Below are 12,906 nucleotides of genomic sequence, written 5' to 3' on the forward strand. Positions count from 1 at the left end.
TCTAAAGAGTACATTTTCTTACTAGTTTACATACAGACTTCATGCAGGAGTAAGAGCATCAAGGACGTTACCTTTAAAAGTAAGTAAGTGATAATGACAACACAGTATTTAAGATTTACCGTGTTCAGCCTCTGTGGGTAACCAGAGGTCATCGTTCTTCCACGTGCTCAGAAATCATCAACAGAAGAGACAGCGGAATTGTAATGGTTTGAGCAGCATCACACTGGGGAAACTTTATTTATTTAGGAGATGAGAGTTTACAGCCTCTTTCCCTTCAACCCTGGCCATGCATCATTAGATCCACAGGACAAAATATAATCATATGAAATATGGGATGCACTTAGTTATATAGCTTTTTTACAACACTATCCCAGGTTTGTAATGATAGACTTAGATAATAATCATAATATAAAATTCACTGAGTGCTCACGGCACGGCAAGACATCATTCTGAGTCTTTACGTGAACTGACTTACGTAATTCATAACTGCCCTAAGAAGAAGGCTGTTCTTATTCCACTTTGCGTATGAGGACATTGAAGCAGAGAGAGCGAGTTACCCACCCAGGGTTCCACATCTCGTATGTGGCCAGAGCCAGGTTGGAAGCCAGACGGTCTGACCCCAAAGCCCATAGCTGGACCCACTCAGCCCGGCTGCCTGTTAGAAAGTCAAACACAGTGACGCTGTCCGGTTTCTCTCCGGTGGGTCAGAAGCAGCATTTTTGCAGTAAAGGTGCTTTGGCTCCAGTGGTTGGCACTTCTCAGCTGACATAAGAAGTCATTTGACTGCCACTGGTACAGAAAAATGTCGGCCTTTTTTTTCCCCTCTCGGTCCAATCCCAAATGCAGGCAGCGATGTGACTACCCAGTGTGAAAAATATTCCAAACATCTCAGCTGATAAATTCTAATGGCGCTCCGATGCCTTTTGTGACTTTGTTCAGATTCGTTTAGTGCACCAAGCATAAACTGCTTAAATCTTTCACATATAACCATTCTATTGCCTATTAATTAGAACCGTCTTTTAATTGCATTGGTGTTTCAGAATTAAGTCAATATAGTTACAGGGATTGAATCCCCTGAAGGAAAAATTTCTCTTTATAGGAAGCAAGCAATGTTAAAAACAACAGAAGCAGCAAACAATAAAACTCCCCATAACATCTCCAAACACCCCCACAAAAATCTCCCTAAATCATTTGAGGGCTAAACTCCATTTTCCCAGCTGCAGATTAAAATACACTTGATACTAAACCTCCCTCCACATCCCTGCTGCGTTGTGATGTCGTTAAACGTGTTCTTTCTGTGTCTTCAGCTCCCTTTTTTAAAACTTATTTCCCCTTCCCCCTGCATGAGGTAGCCTGTGCCCCGCTTCTGTTTACAGACTCCTCCGCCAAAACAGAAGATCGCACATCGGTCTTTTCCATCTGATGGATTGGTTCTATTTTTTTTTTTTCACTGATGAAACATTACCTCATCCAAGTATTTGCATTTTGGGTCATTTTCGCTCTCACTGTCTAAAGGAGCGTCAGCTATTGACAAAGGTTGGGGAAATTTGAGGCAAGGCAGGGAGGGCTGAAATCATTCGGAGGTCCTGAAGGTAGACTTGATTTAACATTTGTGGGGAGGTGTTGAAGTTGGGCAGTGGAAACATTTGTCACTTTTCTCCCTGGCCTGCCAGAGGGACAAAGGGATGGTTGGCAGAGATGGACAGAGACTCGTTACTGGATTGCTGGTTGGTCTGGACTTCCATTCCCCCTGCCCACACTGGGCCCCCGCCGGGTCCATTCCCATTACATGGGCATCTCCCCACTGCCCCCACCTCAGCCACACCCCCGATTCTCCCTCCCTCTCACCAAAACTGCCCGGAAGTACCGATCCTGGTTGCCATCCCAGGTTATTTTGGTGAATGTCATGAAATCTGTTCTGACACCTCTTCATTTGTGGACGTAGGACTCTATTCGATGCAGCTCGGATCAGTCTGCCTTGAAAAATCATTCTACAAACACCCTCACCCAGCGATCTATGGCCTATATTTCAAGGAGTGTTAGCTCCTTGCTCTCTGGAGTTCTGAGTCAGGCTTTTTATAGTTCACATAACCTAGATTTGTGAGTCACTCTGTACAATAAATAGCACTCCCACTGCTGCCCCGAGTCTGGGAACCAATGCCAGGTGTCGGGGCTGTTGACGTCGCTGCTTGCTGACGATGACTGTGTCATCGATCTTGTCCGAAGCCTCAGTTTCCTCATCTCTACAGTGAGAGGCTTAGATGGGTTGGTAGCTTTTTAACGTTGATTTGGAATTAGCGGCACGTCTCTGGTTTATCTTTTACTCCAAATGACAACTTTTAAAGAACTTAAATTTTCTCTTACACCCACACAGCACCTTCTGCCTTAGTGTGTTTCAGGATGAAGCTCACACTGAAGCGGCAAAGAGGAAAGAGCGAAGGACACCGAGCTGGTGGGAAAGGTCGGGCCACGTGCTCCATCTCATGGTTCTGAGCAAAGAGGGAAGGGGCAGAGCAAAGTAGCAAATACAGAAAGATCTATTTGCTCGCAGTCGTGCCCCGCCTGCCGAAGCATGCTGAAGAGGCCTGGAGACATGATTAACCTCTCTTGCTACCTTCCTCAAGCTCGAGTGGCCAGGCTTGGCAAGATGCTGTGCTTTGCTGCTGCAATGACAGCGCCCACAGTGGCCTGGGAACAAATCGAAAGTGAAGTTGATAACGCAGGGAATAAGTGAACGCTGGCTGCCGGGGCAGGACACTCCAGCAGAGCGAGGGTGGTCACTGGACGATACGATGTGGTTTGGGTTCGACAGGGTGACTTCGAAGATGCCTCGTTTCTCTGATTCTCTGATGGTCAATGAAACACCACACCTTGGCTAGAGCTACGTTTTCTTGGTTTGCCTTGTTTAATCCGATCTCCCTTGCTTCTTCTTTTCCCATAGCTTGTCTCCAGGTTTTAAGGACCTCTTTGGTGTCTGCACCTTCTTTTCCATCACTTCTGTTCCCATTCAGCCTCATTTGTTTTCCTATTTCCCTTTTTTTTTCCCTTGCTATTTGGATACCTGTCATATACCTACCCCCAGGGGCCCACATGGCAGTGTCCTCAATTCCTGGAATGCCTAATTTTACCCACTATTTTGGAGATGGGGCTAGGTTTCCTTAAAAGAGAAAAAAAAAAAAAAAAGATCCCTGACACTGCCTGTTTCCATCCCTAAGGCTCAAATAATTGGAAAGACTATTGTCTGAGGAAAGATAGTTTCTAATGAGCGATACACAAGGAAGAAAATCTGATCTTCCCAAGCGAAATTCCTGACAAACCATAAACTCCGCAAGAAAGACGCAGAGCACTTCTCTCGTGGTGCCCAAGGTACCACGTCTCTAAGCTGACATCATAGGAAAGCCTTTGTGCATAAGTAGACTGTGTGTTAATAAAATAATATTTATGATTCAGCGTTTTTTTCCTTTTAAGTATCAAGCTGTATCCTAGAGGAACAAAAATAAAAGAAGTTGATGTCTACAATATAACTATTAAGGGGGAATTTGCTCCACTGTTATTTGGATGTAATTGGTACTGAGCATCACAATGCACTTGTAATTGGGTCTGTCCTTGTTCACTTCAAGGGTTCCATGCGATTTCTACTTGAACCCATTTTTTTGATACCGTTCAGCTCAGCAGTGCCAGCTAACTCTTGTTATGTAGTTGAAAAACTGTGGCCATTAAAAATAGGATACAGTGTGATTTTGTTTTGCAGCACTGCATGGAAAATCAGTTGCTGTTCATAACAGCTCTGTGGTTGGTTGATTTAAAGCAGGGGGGTGACTTGGAATTGACAAGCAGACAGTTTGTGAAAAGGGATATTGTATCTTTAAGGCTTTCTGACTGATTGTGTTTAACTGCACCACGCAGCAGGCAGTAATTAGGCTGCAGCTTCACCGAGAGGCTTAAAGCACCGGCTCTGGTTCTCAGTTCTTCAGATTTTGTTTTAAAGCACAAACATTTTTTTGGATTTGAATCCATGATAATTTTTTTTTAAACCGTGAGAGCATGTGTAAGTGAGCAAATGAAAAGCTGACCCCAGAGGCTTTCTGTACAGACCATCTCTGGGGACCGCCCTGCGCCAACGGACTCTCGGGAGACCAGGCGGCCGCCCTGGGAAGCGGTGAACACGGGGATAGCAGCACATGATGCTGGAGAAGGTCAAGGTGCTCTTGAAATGAAAGGAAGGCAGCTCTGAGAACATGACATGGTTTCTTCTGGCCCAGTTCACAATGTTAATGAGACTAGTTGAAGCATGCTTCTAAGATTAATAGACAAAAATGCCTGATAATTTTTGTTTAGGGGAATGAGAATTTTTCCTTCAGCTAGGCTACAAAGTAGAAAAGAGAGTATGTTACAGAAGCAAATCAATTAAGCCATTCGTTTCAGGAATGATTTCCATGCACTGCTCTGCCTCCCTGATTGCCCCCTCCCACCTCTTATAATACCCCATTGCTGTTTTTAAAAATGGTAAACATTGTCAATCATTATTTGGTGAAGTCGAGTTTCAAGTTTTTCAGACATTTGTTATCACAGAGAAGCAGTTGACAGATTTTATGTTGACCTTATAAAAAATGAACGTTCAATTACTGGATTGACTAAGGTAGCTGTCTTCATTATCAATCAGACCACAGGGGCTGAGTCCCAACTCTGTGCAAGATGCTACACCAGGAGCTGTGAGAGAGAACGTTTGTTCTGGAAACATACTTGTGGTCTTGCCTGACACTATGTATAAACTTCTCTTCCTTTTCCTAATTATCTGGGTGAGTTATTCCATATAGGTTTGGGTATCATTTAATTCTTAAATTACTTATTTTTTCTTATTAAGTCAGTTCTTTTCTTAAAATTTGAGAAAATTACTTAAATTTTCTTATTAAACCTTTCTGACTTTCTTACTGATGCTTGTAAGTATCTTTATGTATCCACTTCTGTAGATTACAAACATGTATGGATTATAGACATTTTTGGTTTTAAATAATAACTCCTCATATTTGTGGATCACTTCAGAGTTTTTGACATGTTTTACCCCACATAATGTCATTTGGGCCTCCCTACTCCATCCTGAGGGGGGTAGAGTCGGTGACAGCATGACATCACTTGAGAAGCTTGGGAGCTGGACTTTGGAAGGGGGGTGGGTTAGGACTCAAGTTTGCTGGATTTCTACTTTTCTCACTGTAACATGGTATATATTCAACCCCAGAATGAAGCATTGTCTAACTTAAGAGTAATAGAAACATTTCGAGATAACTTTTCCTGTCAATAGGTGGCTTAAAATCAACGATAGGCCACCAGAAGGAGATTCTGAATTTTTAAAAGTTGCTTCTACCAGCTTTAAGCCAATGTTTGTACTTTATAGAGTTTCAGGTGTGCAGAAGCATCCTTTCCTTTTGGTTTTGATTTCTTTTTTTTTTTTTGGACTGCCTTGAAGATAAATTACTTTAATCTACAGACTAAGTTGCCTTGATGTACTGATCTTTCTCAACATGCTTTGTCCTAAAGTCAGTCCTTCTTTGAAAGATTTGATCTAAGTAAATTATAAATGTGTATCAAAATCTATTTGCTATTAGTGTAAACACATTCAAAATATATCCCACTATTGCTTTGAAAGAAACAAAGATGAACTCCATTCTGTAGTTCACATTTCAAATGTGTGTATACACTTTTATATATGTCTATAGCTAAATGTCAAGGTCAATATTTCTATAAATTCCTAAGGTGGATTCATTTTGCAGTGCTGATAAATGCTCCTTGGAATTAGGATGTACAGAAGATCAAAGATTAAATTGCAATTTTTTTTCCAAAGTGACAATGAGCCTAATTCACTGTCAGTTAATGCCAGGTGTTTCTCCCCTAGTATTAAGTTCTTCAAAACAGTGGCTGCATAGGACACCATTCACAGAGGCTTAAGCGCTGGGGAGAAAATGATTACATTAAATCGAATGATATGAATAATTCATGACATCACATTTTGTAATCCTGGTGTTAAGCATAAAACCAGTGGTTTATTTTTCAGCAAAATGTTTTTGTATCATTTTAGATAGTGCATAATGCAAAACAATAACTGCATACATAATGCAAGAAGGATGGTGGTGAATAGGGTCCTTAATAGTGCCTGCAGCATCATCTGGGGTGTGATCACAATAAACACATTTTGAGCCAATGCCCATGGGTGCCCAACGCTTGCTGGAATCTTCTGAGTCCAATAGAATGGCTGCCTTTTAATTTGTTTTTGAATATTACACCTGACCTTTACCACGGATCTGAAAGTCAGTCCTTGTATATTGCTAAAACTACAAATCCTTTTGTCCCCTTTCTTTTCAGCGTACTAGGAGGGCAATTCTATTGGGGGTAAATAACAGATTTTTTTAAATGACGTTTGATTTTCCAATATGGAGTTGGAAATACTAGGAAAATCCATAAAGTCTGAACTAACATCCTTCAATAGAGAGCTTAAATATTCTGGGATAAAATGCCAGTTATTTAGCAATTCAGCCAGGTACCTATTAGGAATGTCATTTAAATCTCTGAGACTAAATAAATGATTCCTTGTCTTTTTTGAATCTTCTCCCTGTTTCTTAGAAAAAACCCATCTTTTCTTTATCATTGTCAAATGAGATTGAAGGTGGCCCTGAAAACCTCCATGAAGCAGTTTCCAGGTCATGTGCACTGCAGCAATACTCCAACATGAGTCTGATTATTCTGCTGCATTTCAGGCTGAAATAATTGTGTACCTGGACCATCTGCGGCTGCCTTTTCCAGCACCTTCCTGTGGACAGCTCCAGGGCACTCTCTGGAAGCCAGAATGGACTCCTGCTGATTCGCCCACATATTTGTCTTGAATGAAAGAATAGTGTGTGCTGGTGGATTTCAAAGCTTTTCACAAACCATCTCCACATCTGAAGTCTCAAGAGTTTATGTCAAGCATTTGTATTACTTACAACTAATTAAATATACCATCCGTGTTTTATGACATGAACACATCTGCTGATCATGTTGTAAATAACCTATGTTATTATTTATGTAAAACAATACATTCGTAAATAATGGTTGGTCAGTAACCTTGAAATCCTGACCTATTTATAATAGATATTAATTATCACATGCATAGAAAATAATTTGTTTTTAGACATTTCTTCACAAAAGGATAATTTGGAAGCATGTTCAAGTGTTTGGCTTCAATATATTTATTTACTGTGGCCCCAAGAATATTGTTTAAATTCCCATCATTAGGATTTTAAGCAGACCGCTAAAATGGGTACATGATGATGATGTTGTTGGGGGAAAATTAAGCGATTTAGCATTTAGAAGTACACTACAATGCTTTGTTTAGAATGTTTAATAATAATAATAATAATAATAATAATAATAATAATAATAATAATAATAATAATAATAATAATAATAATAGACCTTGATGACCAATTCAAGGGTGTGGAAATGAGAACACTGCACTGTGTTTGAGTCTAGAAATGCTGAGATGCATGATACAGGGTAGCTGGAGATCTGTTCTTCTTGGAAGCAGATATAAATTACCTAAATCTAACTGAAAGCATAAATCCAGCTGTAAAAGAATTGATATTCTTCTGAGGAGTGCAAATTCCATGTTAAAGATCCGAAAGAGAATCCTATTATGTAAGACTCCACCAGTGGAATATGAGCAGAAGTTGGTTTTTTCCCTCCACCCACATGCTTATTTCCATAGTCCCTTCTAAAATTACCCATTTCTTGATGACTGATTGGTGATGATGGTGTGATCATGGGAAGACCTGCTCATCCTGCTCTGACCATCCCCAAGCTGTAGCGCAGCTGATCTCTTAGGGGACACAGATCTTACGGCTTCCCTTTTGCCTGTTTTTTCTGTGGTTTGTGGAAACACTAATTTCTTTTTGGTATAGCCTGTCAAAAATAAGAGAAGAATTGTGCATGGTGTAATTTCAATTCTGAGTACAGAGAATGATGGAAACATTGCTAAAATAAAAACCTATTTATCCAGATAGCAAATATTTCCATTTTTTCCTTTAATATACCTGGCTATCCTACACTGGACAAAACAGAACACAAGTTCCAGTGCCAATTTGGCCACTTATCAGCTGTGTGAATTCGGGAAAATCTATGGGTAGCTCGGAACCTCATCTACCTCCTCCATAAAATGGGAATAGAGCAGCTATCCTGGGTTTCTTATGGGGGAAAAATGAAATAATGTACAGGAGAATATTCTAGGATATGTTTCTATGGAAATAATGATGTTAGCTCTTTAAAGAATTCTTTTTTTTTTTGTCAAGTAATAGGTTATTAAAGATTTACTTAAATTTGTTCAAAAAAAAACCAAAAACCACAAACCCATTAGGATGTTTACCTATATATTTAAACTGTTAAGCAAGCCAAATCAGCACTGTGGGCTTTCCATGTGTGTCTGGCTTTCTCACACTTTAATGCATAACCTTGAAAGGAATAAAATTTGCTGAGTTGGCTCTTTCCCTGACTCCCCAGAACATATGTCAGTGGAGCAACAGAGAATTAGCTGTATCGAAAAGAAGGATAGTTGAGTGGAAGCTTGTTCAATAATTAATCCGCTGAGTAACTGTATGAATATTTGATAAATATTTAGTCAACTCTGTGCATCATGCAGCATTGGTTGCATACCAAAGAATTTGCAAAGGTAAAAACTGCCAGTCATAGGCAGCAGAGATCACAAGCCAGAGATGTGCAAGTTAATCCACATAAGATAAATCCAAAAATACAAATCTGTGACTATCCACACAATATTTTGGGAAGGTGAGAGGAAGGCATTACCCTGTTCTCCGCAGTTCTTTGAAAGCGTATTTGGCATCATTTTGCTTTAATAGCTGCCTGCCTGCTTACGTGTGTGAGGTAAAATATTCTGATGCATACATGAAATAGAATTGTAAAGTAACGACCCAATGTCCTCTTGAAATGAATTCTATGGTGCTAGGAAAGCATGGGTGGGTGAGCCACTGCTATATACTGAATGGAAACAGAAATTGCTTCAGCATCTAGAGAACAGACATCTGAATTCAACTTAATAAACATTTATTAATTCCTTGGGCTGTCTAATGCAGACTGCACAGAGAAGAGACTAATGTGTGTGACTCTTCTGAGTGCAGGATATGTAAAATTAAATCTGTGCAGCAAAAATAAGTAAGTAAAAAAAAAAAGAAGATGATCCCTGATTTCTGGAAAGATCCTATTTTGTATTTAAAATTAAAAAATTTCCATTTTCCTATTTACTCACCCTTGAATTGTGTTCTGATATGAATTCTTAGTGAAATCCTCACAAACCTTTAAAAACCTCTCCAGAGATTTCAAGATCTCCTTTTGCCGTAGTTCACAGGCCATCCCTCAGTTAATTCCGGGTCCTCTGCTTTCATGGGGATGGGTGTGATTACTCACAAACAGGAGGTGCAAGCAGCTTTTCTTCTTGGCACCCCCTGCTGGCCAGAGTAGCACTAATGATGGGTCCACAGAAGCCTCATCTCTCTTTCAGCTCATGTGAACTGTTGCCATGGCAGCTAGGGCAATTTAAAAAAAAAAAAAATAGGTGAGCCTACAGGCTACAGCATGTGAAAGAAAGAGATGACCCCAAATGAGGTGCTGGAATGAAATGCCTCTAGGATTGACCCTCAGACACAGAAGATTGATCTTGCAGGAAAGTGTTCTATCTGGATGTATTCACAGGAACTGTGTTCTATTCCTTAATTATGGTTCCTTGTCCATAAAACTAGACTTCAATTCTCTTTTTCCCTATTACACTCCTCTTTTACACAAAGTGAAAACAGACTGAACAATGGCAAACACAGAGACAGTAAGAAATGTCGTTGACAATGTTAGAACTAGTTCATGGGTTGGGAGACTAATCTCGTTAAGATGGCAATGCCCCCAAATTGAGCCACAGATACAATGCAATCCTTGTCAGAATCTCGGGTGGCTTTCTTGTAGGAATTAGCAAGCTGATTCTAAAATTCATATAAAATTGGGGATTCAAAATAGCCAAAACAATTTTGAAAAAGAAGAAGAGAATTGGAGGACTCACACTTCCTAACTACAAAACTTAACTACAAAGCAACAGTAGTCAAGACAGTGTGGTTCTGACACATGTAGATTGATGGAACTGAGAATCCAGAAATAAACCCATGTGTCCACAGTCAACGGATTTCCAACAAGGGTGCCAAAACCATTGAATGGACAGAAAATAGCCTTTTGAATAAACAGCCACATGAAAAAGAAGTACGACCCTTACCTCACACCATATACAAAAATCAATTCATAATAGATCAGAATCTGCCTCCTTAGCACACTAGGCAGCATGTCAGTCTCATAATAGATCAGAAACTCAAATGTAAGAGCTAAAACTATAAAGCTCTTAGAATAAACTATAAGAGTAAATATTCATGACCTTGGATTGGGCAGTGAATTCTTAGATATGACACTAAAAGCATGAGCAATATATTGGACAACATCTAAATTAAAAATATTTGTGCTTCACACAAGTGAAAAAACAAAAAAATGGGGAAAATATTTACAAATCATATGCCTAATAATAGGCTTGTATCTAGAATATATAAAGAACTCTTGCAACTCAATAATAAAAAGACAAATAGGCCAGTTAATAATGGGCAAAGGGCTAAACAGATGTTTTTCCAGTGAAGATATAAAAATGACCAATAAGCACATGAAAAGATTTTGGAGACCATTAGTCATCAGCAAAATATGAATCAAAACTACAAGATACTACTTCACGCCAACTAGGATGGCTAGGATTAAAAAAGAGTCAGACAACAAGTTGCTGGCAAGGATGTGTAGAAATCAGAACCCTCATACATCTACTCGTGGAAATGTAAAATGGTGCAGCCCCTTTGGAAAACAGTCTGGTAATTTCTTAAATCGTTAATATAGACCCAGAAATTCTGCACCTAGGTATGTTCCCAAGAGAAATGAAAACATATGTCCAAATAAAAACTTGTACGGTAATGTTTATGCAATGTTATTAAGAATTGCCTAAAGGTGCAAACAACCCAAACATACACCAATGAATGAATGCATGAACAAAATCCATACAATGGAATATTATTCAGCTATAAAAAGGAATGGGGTACTGATACCTTTACAGCATAAATGAACCTTGAAAACCTAGTGCTAAGCGAAGGAAGCCAGTCACAAAAGGCTACATATTATATGATTCCATTTAAATAAAATGTCCAGAAGAAGCAACTCTATGAAAAAACAGAGTAGATGAGTGGTTGCTTAGAACTGGAGGAGATGAAGGATGGGTGACATTACAGGCTTTCTTTTAAGATGATCAAAATGTTCTAAAATTGGCTGGGGTAATGTTTTCACATATCTGTGAATATGCAAAAAAAACCATTGGAATGTACATTTTAAATGTGTGAATTATATGGTATTTAAATTATATCTCAATAAAGCTGTTAAAAATGAAATGGCTTTTACAATATTAGAATCAGTTTACACAAAAAGAGGGCCAACTCTCATCCAAACTGCGTCTCCATGTTTCCATGACCTTTTCACCCACCTCTCTTTGGAGATTCCTTGATGATGAGCAGCTACCTCCTCTACTGCCCTTTCCAGGTGCTGAAATCCTTAGTCCCTTTCAATGTTTCCAGATGCATAGAGCTTGCATCGACGTTCAATCTGTTCTTGTCGGAAAACTGTTTGAAGCTCCGCGGTTTCCAAGAAAACATTCAGCTGTTTTGATAAACTATTCTGAATGAACAGATGAGGAAAGGCTAGAACTCCTTATGGTTCACATCCCCTCACAAATGCAGTAATTTAAAAATATGGCTTCTAAATATGCTATGACTAGAGCCTAGAATTTATCTCCCATACCTGTCTCTAAAAAGAAAAGGAAAGCTAAGAATATACTTTCCAAGTCTCCCTTGCAGCTAGGGGTGATTGTGTTGCACAGTTTGGAGAGCTATAAGCTGAACTGAGCTGGGGATTCAGGGTATGTTCTGCTTTCCTGATTGGAGGGGCAGACACAGCTGACACAAAAAGCCCCTTTTTCTTTTATCCTGCCTTGAATGTAGATGTGAGTGATGGCACTGCAGCATCCATCTTGTCACTCTGGTCATCAGAATTACACAGACACTGGCTTTGACATCTGTGAGCCACTGAAACAGTGTTAATAGCCACCTGTCTTCAGACTTCTCAGCAGTAAAGAAGTGATTTGCTTAAGCTCTTCATAATCAAGTCTTCTGTAACTGACAGGTGATAATAATCTTTACTAAAGCATTGTATTTCATGTCTATTTCTACAGAATGAAGGGAATTTCAGGCTTTATAGTGAAAGGAAAATTAGAATAAATAGAATAGTGGAAAAATGTTTTGTAACAGATGGAATCAAATACAATATATTATAATATACTTAATGTTTGCATAGGAAATCCTAGAATTATATTAGCTTCTTTCTTAATAATTTTAGCTTCATAAATACACTTTATATGAGTATAAGGGAGTACAAAGAGGACTAAACCTAGAATTAAAAGGCTAAATTCAAATTTTAACTCCCTTTATTAGTCTCTGTTTCCTTTTCGTTACTATACTCCAAGTCCCTAAAATAATGCATGAAAAATAGTGGATAGTAACTGATCAATAATTTTCTAAGAATAATGCATATTGTGTGTATAATGGATATAAATGCAACTCCTTTTAGATTTAAAAGATGTTACACATTTCAATTACAGAATCATAAACTCTCAACTAGAAAGGTCAACTACAGATGAGAAAACCAGGATTTTGAAAATGTGAGATCACTAAGACATGGTTTTTTTTTTCTTATTGTCCGTCAGAAACACTAATAAAAAAGTAGGCTGACTTTGAGGAAATCAGGGAAAAA

The 12,906-nt window shown here is 39.0% G+C and overlaps 1 long non-coding RNA gene across 3 annotated transcripts in view; it reads left to right on the forward strand.

Moving 5' to 3' along the window:
• Positions 1-8,086, forward strand: part of LOC135319691 (uncharacterized) — a 35,046-nt gene extending 26,960 nt beyond the window's left edge. For 2 of the 3 annotated variants that reach the window (XR_010378512.1, XR_010378514.1), the window contains one exon: positions 6,616-8,086. This is a non-coding gene — a long non-coding RNA (uncharacterized LOC135319691). Of the gene's footprint in view, positions 1-2,389; positions 4,861-6,615 lie in introns of those variants that run through there. The other variant, XR_010378513.1, reaches the window with a different exon arrangement.
• The last annotated feature ends 4,820 nt before the right edge of the window (positions 8,087-12,906 follow it).

Source organism: Camelus dromedarius, chromosome 30 (assembly GCF_036321535.1).
Source record: "Camelus dromedarius isolate mCamDro1 chromosome 30, mCamDro1.pat, whole genome shotgun sequence".
NCBI lineage: Eukaryota > Metazoa > Chordata > Mammalia > Artiodactyla > Camelidae > Camelus > Camelus dromedarius.